The 8,369-nt window shown below is 38.4% G+C and overlaps 1 long non-coding RNA gene across 1 annotated transcript; it reads left to right on the top strand.

Annotated features, from left to right (window-relative positions):
• Positions 1–722: 722 nt before the first annotated feature.
• On the top strand, positions 723–7,720 carry LOC121420971. Its single transcript, XR_005970912.1, has 3 exons — positions 723–892; positions 4,498–4,646; positions 7,682–7,720. It is a non-coding gene; the product is annotated as an uncharacterized LOC121420971 (long non-coding RNA).
• The last annotated feature ends 649 nt before the right edge of the window (positions 7,721–8,369 follow it).

The raw sequence follows: 8,369 nt of genomic DNA on the forward strand, positions 1-8,369 counted from the left end.
GATTGCATGAAGAATGCGCTTGATGTATTTTCAAAGAAAAGTCTATTATGACGTAGATGGATCAGAGCTGTAGCAAGAATTTGGGGTTGTATGATGAATGCAATTTCTGATGGAGAATCCACATAGACTATGTAATATAACAGATATTGCCTGGTCTATCGTTTTAATAAATAAAATTTCAACTCCCCTCCGAAGCTATATTTTCCCTCAGGGGGATATTTTCCCTCAGCGCTGCGCGCTTCGGGGAAAACATAATTCCTTGGGGAAAAATATAACTCCGTCGGGGAGAGGAAATGTTATATTCAAACTTAAGGTAGGCAATATCTGTATAATATTGCAATAGGCTATCATTAATTTTCATTTTTTGTTACATAGATTGCAATATTTTTTCTTGGAGTAGGCATACACATGATACTAGGACATAAGCGATTATAACACAAACTTTGAAATCATGCATGCGATATTATTATTATACTATACAGCACATAATAAATTCAAGTTTTAAAAATGTACTGAGTGCGCAAAGTTGATACAACAACTGTAAAAATATAGATCGACTCTTTTGGGGGCTTGACAAAGAATTTTTTGCCCCCCTAATTTTTTTTGGCTTCCGCCGCCAATGAACCCACTGGTTGTTTATTACACTCTTTGCGCACACACAAAATGTAACATACGGCCTCTCCGCAACGCTGAGTTAATTTCTGAATAGCCAATCAGCGTGCGACCGCCCATACAGATAAGTGTTTGCGGACCCGACCTCTATTTCTTATAAATACCATGTAAAGTTTTGTGTCACCTAACTTCGAAGCTGCGAGTTGAGGACCAATCGAGGTTACCGTTCACATTTCTTCGCAGACAGTTGACTCTACATTCTAGTTTGCAACTATTTTGGGTAAGTATTTATTCTTCCTTTGGGCTTGCACTGCTTCCTTCATTCCTGAAGAGCATTGCAGTATTGTAGACAAGCTGGTGCAATACACCAGAAGCGACCGCACAGAAACAACGTTAGCGCTAACAGAGCGTTAACAGTTACGATGATGCTAACTTTGCCGCAAAGAAACATATTTGCGACTTTTCTCAAACCTCAGGGACGAGACATCAGGGTTCCGTAACACAAAAAATTCAACGATCAAGCGTTCACTCGATTTTTGCGATTAATTGTACAATATATCCAATGCAATCAATCTTAAAAAAAACCTGTTCTACAATTATTGCTAAGGTTTGTGTTACGGGCTGCATTTCGTGTGCAAAATTCTTTCATGCGACACCATCTCATTAGCAAATTGCGAGAGCTTTCACGTACGTGCGACTGCTCATCGAGTATGCAAAGGACTCCAGCTGTGCCACTGGGCTGGAGATTCTATTAGAAACCATAGGCGTACATGGTTTCTTATAACATGGATAAGAAATTATTATTTTTTTTTTCTTACAGATCGAGTACATTTTAAGTGAGGAAAAACTTACTGAATTAAGGCTTAGTAATATATCATTACAGTCCATCGAATCGATATTGCATCTAACGTGGAGTATTGGCGGATCGCTGGCAATTACATTCGTTGGTCACACTCACCTCTCAAGCTAAACTATTCCACATGTAAAGGACATTTGTTCGTAAGCATGTTGGGCATTATGTTTGATTTTCCGTCCAAAAGGGGGATTGGATTTCAAATTCCCGTCGGATTGATTTGCCTTAGGAGGAACCAAACGCTAGCGCCTTTTGAATTGATTTTTTTTTTCTAGAGAACTGTAAAGGGGGGTCATCAAAGCGGCACGTCCACATGCCACCAATAGATGTGAGTGCCCCCCTCCCGCGCTGGTTTGCACTCGTCAATAGAAATGGCACCCCCGGTGGCTTCCTTGAGCTCGGGGGGGAACCACATGTGGCTCTGGAACTCCACCCCAACAAAAACTTGATTTGAATAAAAAGAGAAAAATTCAACAAGCATAACACTCAAAATTTCATCAAAATCGGATGTAAAATAAGAAAGTTATGACATTTTAAAGTTTCGCTTATTTTTAACAAAACAGTTATATGAACGAGCCAGTTACATCCAAATGAGAGAGTTGATGATGTCACTCACTCACTATTTCTTTTGTTTTTTATTGTTTGAAATATGAAATATTTTGATTTTCTCGTCATTGTCATGTGAAATGAAGTTTCATTCCTCCCTGAACACATGGAATTCCATTATTTTAACATTTTGTGCGTCAGGCAAGGAGGTCCTAATCATCAAATTCGTAAAAATTGAAATATTGTATAATTCAAACAATAAAAAACAAAAGAAATAGTGAGTGAGTGACATCATCGACTCTCTCATTTGGATGTAACTGGCTCGTTCATATAACTATTTTGTTAAAAATAAGCGAAACTTTGAAATGTCATAACTTTCTTATTTTACTTCCGATTTTGATGAAATCTTCAACATTGTGCTTGTCTGATTTTTCTCTATTGATTCAAATCAACATTTTTCTGAGGTGGACTTGACCTTAAATCAGAAATGTTACCACAATATTTTGCACACGAACCACAGATTGAATGTTTCCTTTGCGGATGCAAAAGGTAAACAAATTCTTATTCTACACAATTCGCCTTGCGGGACAGTCTTTTACGACGGGCCTAAAAATCTCTGCCAAAATCAAGTACCGTCGTAAAGGTAGGTCCACGTTGTCCAGCGAAAAATCGCTAGTTTTAGCCGAAACCGCTAACATTGCAAAGGCGATAAGAAGTACATGTATAAGTACCGCAAATGATTCGACTACTCCCTAACAGTGCCAAGGGCACCGATAGCGTACATGTTAGTGATTTTATTTTCTTGCCGGGTCTATATCGAGTAGTCAATTAGGGCCCCGAAACCTCTTCTTTGGCTAATCCGGCGCCATTTGGATCAAATAGGGGTATTCATATCTACCGAAGATGGTTCGTCTGTGTTGGCTCCCAACATGGACAGGGGCGTAACAGGTGGAGGTGGAAGGGGGGGGGGGGGAGTTAAAGCCAAAAATTTCCGGGTCTTGTCATGGTATGAACAGGATGTTTTTATGATTGTTACCCGAGCATTATATAAGGCGAAGCTCAATGCGTGATAAGTACAAAGAAGTGGGGGCGGCGTGCAGCATGGCGCGCGGAGCAAAAAAAAAACCCTCTTCATGAGAACTTTGAGATTTATTTGACATGGTATTCAGGAAAAAAATCTTTATCTTCATTTCCTTTTTTTTCATCTTTTCCTTTTTTATATCGGTTGTATAACTTTGGGGGCCAGTGCTATGCGGATCGGGTCCGGCGCAATGGGCACCAGGATTTTTAACCTAGGGGGAGGCAAAACAATATGGGGGGGGGGAGGGGCAACACACACAGTTTGACTTTTTCTCAAAATCGAGCGAGAAGCCGCTCGAGCTAATCTTTTAATGTAGACCCCACTAACTTGAAAAGGGACATGTTATGAAAAGTTGCAATCTTATGAACTGAAATAGTATTATAGTACTTGCTTGTACGTCATGTACGTGTTCCTACATTTTATACCGTTGTGTTAGTGTTTTTATTCTTTTAATAAGCTTCACTTGTATCTCTTCGGCAGTTGGTAGTTTGTGATTCCTCCCTCCTACATATATGCTATATTAAGAATCGAATAAGTAAAATTGTATAATTTAATAGTTCTATTTTCTGCTGTCTCTTCTAATCAAACATCGATATCCTTCCATTGTAAGTGGTTAAGAATCGGGGAATCTAATAAATTGCTACAATTAAGCTCTGTACCGCAGATGGAGTACACTGAAATTCTCTTAACTTATTATCCAATGTGCAGAATATTGCACTTTCAAACTCCTTTTCAATTTATTTCCAAACATGTCAGATAATGGTTGTTACTCTAACTCTCCTTTCTCCCACCGTAAGGCATATCTTAACAAGTATAACTGTTACAATGATTCCTACAACCTGCTAAGTCTACACATATTTTCTCGCGGGCCCGTCGTGGTATAGCGGTTGTGACTCTCGTCTTTAATCCAGAGTGCTCGAATCCTAACCATGGTCTGTCCTTCAGCAAGAAGTGCCACAGTGCTGCACTCGACCAACTTGAAGTGAATGTGTACTGTACCCGCCAAGATTATCTCCTTAAGTGCACTGCGCGTCGGTATGGTAGCTCGAGCTACAGCTGGGGTAGTTATAGCCAGGGATTTGTACATGCAGGCCTATCCTCGGGCAAAAAGCGCTATATAAATCCATTTATTGTTGTTATTATTATCACTTTTATTGTTATAATTATTGGTATTTACTACGGAATGGGAACATACTTTTTTATTTGTACTCTTTGGAATCTGAAGGCCGAATGAAAGTGTAAGCTGGGCATCAACCGGAGGGGGGGGGGGGTATCGAATGCTGATTTGCCAGCGACACATCACCGTATTCCACGCTACTTTCAATTTTTGCCTAACCCTAATCAGATGTTTACTTACCCACTTTGTAACAATTAATATGAAAATAACTTTCCTTTGTTTTTACAGATATCATTCCATCGTCGTTTGACCTTAGTAATTAATCATGACTTCCAAGATGCTGCTGCTAATCTTTACTGTTGTCCTGGTAACTGCCATCGCAACTGCAGAAAATCTCAAAGAAGATGACGTTAATGAGAATGTTTATGTGGATCTCGGTGAGTAATTGTGTACATGATAGTCTGATGTGAAATAGAACCATGAAATAGGCATATTATGATTAGATATTGTTAATGTTTACAAAGCCCTTTTTATATCTTGATCAAGTGGATTACCGGGGATAACGGCCTGGAGTGGATTTCTTTTCGTGTATAAAAGGTGACCAATTTAACATTCTTAGGAAAATAAAAAAAAATAAACGAATATACTACCTTTTTTTAATAAGTGTCCAGTCAATGAATTTATACGTTTTCATTGCAGACAACCATTCAACATTTGCAATTTATTATGACGACCATCTTCAACTTTTTATGGATTTTTTTTTACCAAGATACCATGGATATTGTCTGTATACATTACTCGATATCGCTCTAATTTTTATGAGACCAGTGTGCCTTTGACAAGATATTAGCTAATCTCTTGTCACAGGCACACTACCAGAATTGCTTCTTGGACTTTAACTGTTGGAATATCATCTATGCCTTCTTCTACCATGTCTACTGCAACTTACTGCTAAATCGCAATTCCCAAGCTAGGGACAACTGAATATTCAAAACGACTCTTTGCTTTGATTGTAAAAACTCAGACACCAATAATAATACAATATTTCGCTATGAACTTTGGACTTGGATGCATTGTTTTGTATTTATTAAAAACATGGATGTTTAACTGAATTGGTCTTTACAATAATATAGGACTTTGTTTACTACCAATTTCTGTTCTTCAGATTTGAAGTGTTGTCAAATAATGAGCATTCAGCCACATAAGGAATTGCTTGTTTTTGTGCTCTTTAAAGAAACAGTAATGTTAGATATACACCGCCGGGTGTTAAAAGAGGACGACCGCACGAAGTTTTGTACACTACAGTGTGTCCGACAAACAATTTAATGGCACTTTATTTGAGTATAATGTGAACAACTACTAAATCCTATCGTTCATGATTTTTTTATAATCGTAAATTGGCATTTTTTTCATAAAATTGGCTTGAATCTCATGCGATTTCGTGTTGAATGCTGATATTTTGCATTGATTGCTGATATTATTGACAAACAGAAAGATACCAATGATATCAGATGTTGGCATGATATCAGAGGTCAAGAAAATGTGTTGCTGCCGGGTCATATCCTGTACGGAAGGCCCAGAGGACCCCATTTTTGTCGGCCATCTTGAAATTTTCATGAAAATCAATTATTTTCATATGTTTGCACAAAAAATGAGAAAAATATTAAATAAATACGCCTTTCACATTGATTTAGACAGTAGAAATCGATTGCGAGTGTTTTCAGGACAGTCCTTTCAATATTTTTTGAAAAATATAAGAATTTATGCCAAAATTTTCATGTTTTTAGGCAAAAATTTGGATGTGCATTAATATTTTTCTGTTTGCCAATAATATCAGCAATCAATGCAAAATATCAGCATTCAACACGAAAGATAATATATTTACGAGAACAGTGATATACTTCATGACAGTATTAATGTCTTAACTTGCTTAGATATAGGGAAAATACCTCCAAATGCATTCCCCGATATTGACATAAGATGGCACCAAAAAGCAACCTCCGTCACTAGTCACACTAGTGATACCGAATTCAATACACTCGCTAGCTTGCCTTTCAAAAGAGTGGAATAGACCCAATCGGTCTCGCCTCGCATTTGTTGGTGTGACTAGTACGCGTTAATGCATGTAATGAGTGTCGCGATAGAAAAGTGTATGTTACATATATGGCTATGAGTACAAAAGGCGTTTTTCTGTACATATTTAGGCAACTTTTATGTTAATGAAACCTCTTGGAAAAGTTAGGGAAGAATTGCTTTGCATGTCGCAAGTGTTAATCGTCAATCAATATCACAGTTGTGCTGCAGGCATTTTTAAGAAGCCAGCTTGTATGTGCTTCATTTCAATAAAATCTTGAAATTCAAATCGCAGAATATACCCCCTCTGTTATTTTGAGTATTTTGTTTATTTCCTCTTTTCACTGGGTCAGACGCATAAGAACAAACCAAAAAATATTGGGTAATTGTGTGCTTCATTTCAATAAAATCTTCAAACTCAAATCGCAAAATGTACCCCCTCTGTTGTTTAGAATAATTTCCTCTATTCAGTGGGTCAGATGTATAAAAAGTAGCAATTGATGGCCAGCAATTGCCTTAGGGACAAGCTATTGCTAGCCAACCAAAATATCATGTCTCAGCAATTGCTTTATTTCATCTGCACAGGGGCGGAAATGTTTCCCAAAAGGTAGGGGGGACAAGGGTCTGGAAAATCTCGTCCCAAAACGCACGTTTTATTCCCATTTTCAGTGATATATTTCTTAGCATCACCAAAGACCCAAAATAGTAGGGGGGACATTTGATATTGTGTCCCCCTACTATTTCGAGTAGGGGGGGGGGGGGGGGGCACGACCCCCTGTCCCCCCCGCTGGGATTTCCGCCCATGCATCTGCATAACCCTTGGCTCGTGCTTGAAACCCTTTTTTGCCTTCAGAATTAGTAGCGTTTTTCATAATAACGGCGTCACGCTGGTGCGAACACTACTCACAGAAAAGGCAGGACTCGAAGGCAAAGGTGTGGCATTGCAAGTTATCGTTTCTTTCATGAAACTTCTTTTCTTTAGACGTGGTGTGAAACTAACTTGTTTCTTTTTATTTATGTATTTGACATTCAGTTTGCAGATTCTAGAATGAAGAAAACATGTTTATGTAGACTGCACCATGGGGTTATCTCTCTGGTGTATAAAAAAATGCGAAAACCCTGATGAAGCAAATTCCCATTACTGTTGTTTTTAGAGATACTCATAACTTTTTATTGGATAATCACACACCCAAAGGAATGCGTGTAAAATCAAGGAGCTAAGTAAAATTGTGCAGTGTAGCGTCAGTTACCGTGCAAATGCCCCATAGGTTTTAAATATAACAATAGAAAGTACTAAAATATTTTTAGGCAGGATATTTACTCTCTCATAGTAACAACATATTTGTTAGTCTATGTGCATACTTCTACTTATATCAATGTTGATTCTTAACTTTTTCAGGAGGAAGAGGGAGGACAGGGAAATCAGTTTCCGAACAAAGAAAGGATCAGCATGAAATTTCGGAAGATGGCGACGTACTCCAAAATGGAATTTCGGAAGATGGCGAGGCTCCGTTACTCATTGGTCAACATCCGGAGATCTCGGAAGATGGAAGTGAGCAAAACAATATCATGTCTCAGCAACCCCGGGGGGGGGGGGGCACTTCCATTCACGAGTGGATACCATGCGACCATGAGGTCTTGAAAAGTACCCTTAATACGTAATTTCCATATTCTGAAAATGCACCACTTAACAAGTATCGGCGTGTGAACCTACCCTTAACAAGTATTGAAAAAAAACCGTTCTCTTGGCAAATATACCCTGAAATGAACCCCTAAACAAGTACAAGAAATGTTTTATTGTTACGGGTCCTTCGGCCGTCGGCTTTAACTTATTTGGTTTAGTACGACCCCACCTTCTACACCTCGCGCAAATCGGACTCTAAACACGAAGTGTAAGGGCAAAAAAGGATATCCTTTATAAAATATTTTAATTTTGTTTTATCATCTCCGCTAATTCGACCCTAAACACGTAGTTTCCTAGCGAAATAGATACCCTTTTCTCATTATTTTTGTGTTTTTGGCACCCTTATCAGGTTACGTACGTAACGTGCCCTATCGTGAAAAAGACATCCTTTTTACGTGTTTTT

The sequence above is a fragment of the Lytechinus variegatus genome, chromosome 9, assembly GCF_018143015.1.
Source record: "Lytechinus variegatus isolate NC3 chromosome 9, Lvar_3.0, whole genome shotgun sequence".
NCBI classification, from domain to species: domain Eukaryota; kingdom Metazoa; phylum Echinodermata; class Echinoidea; order Temnopleuroida; family Toxopneustidae; genus Lytechinus; species Lytechinus variegatus.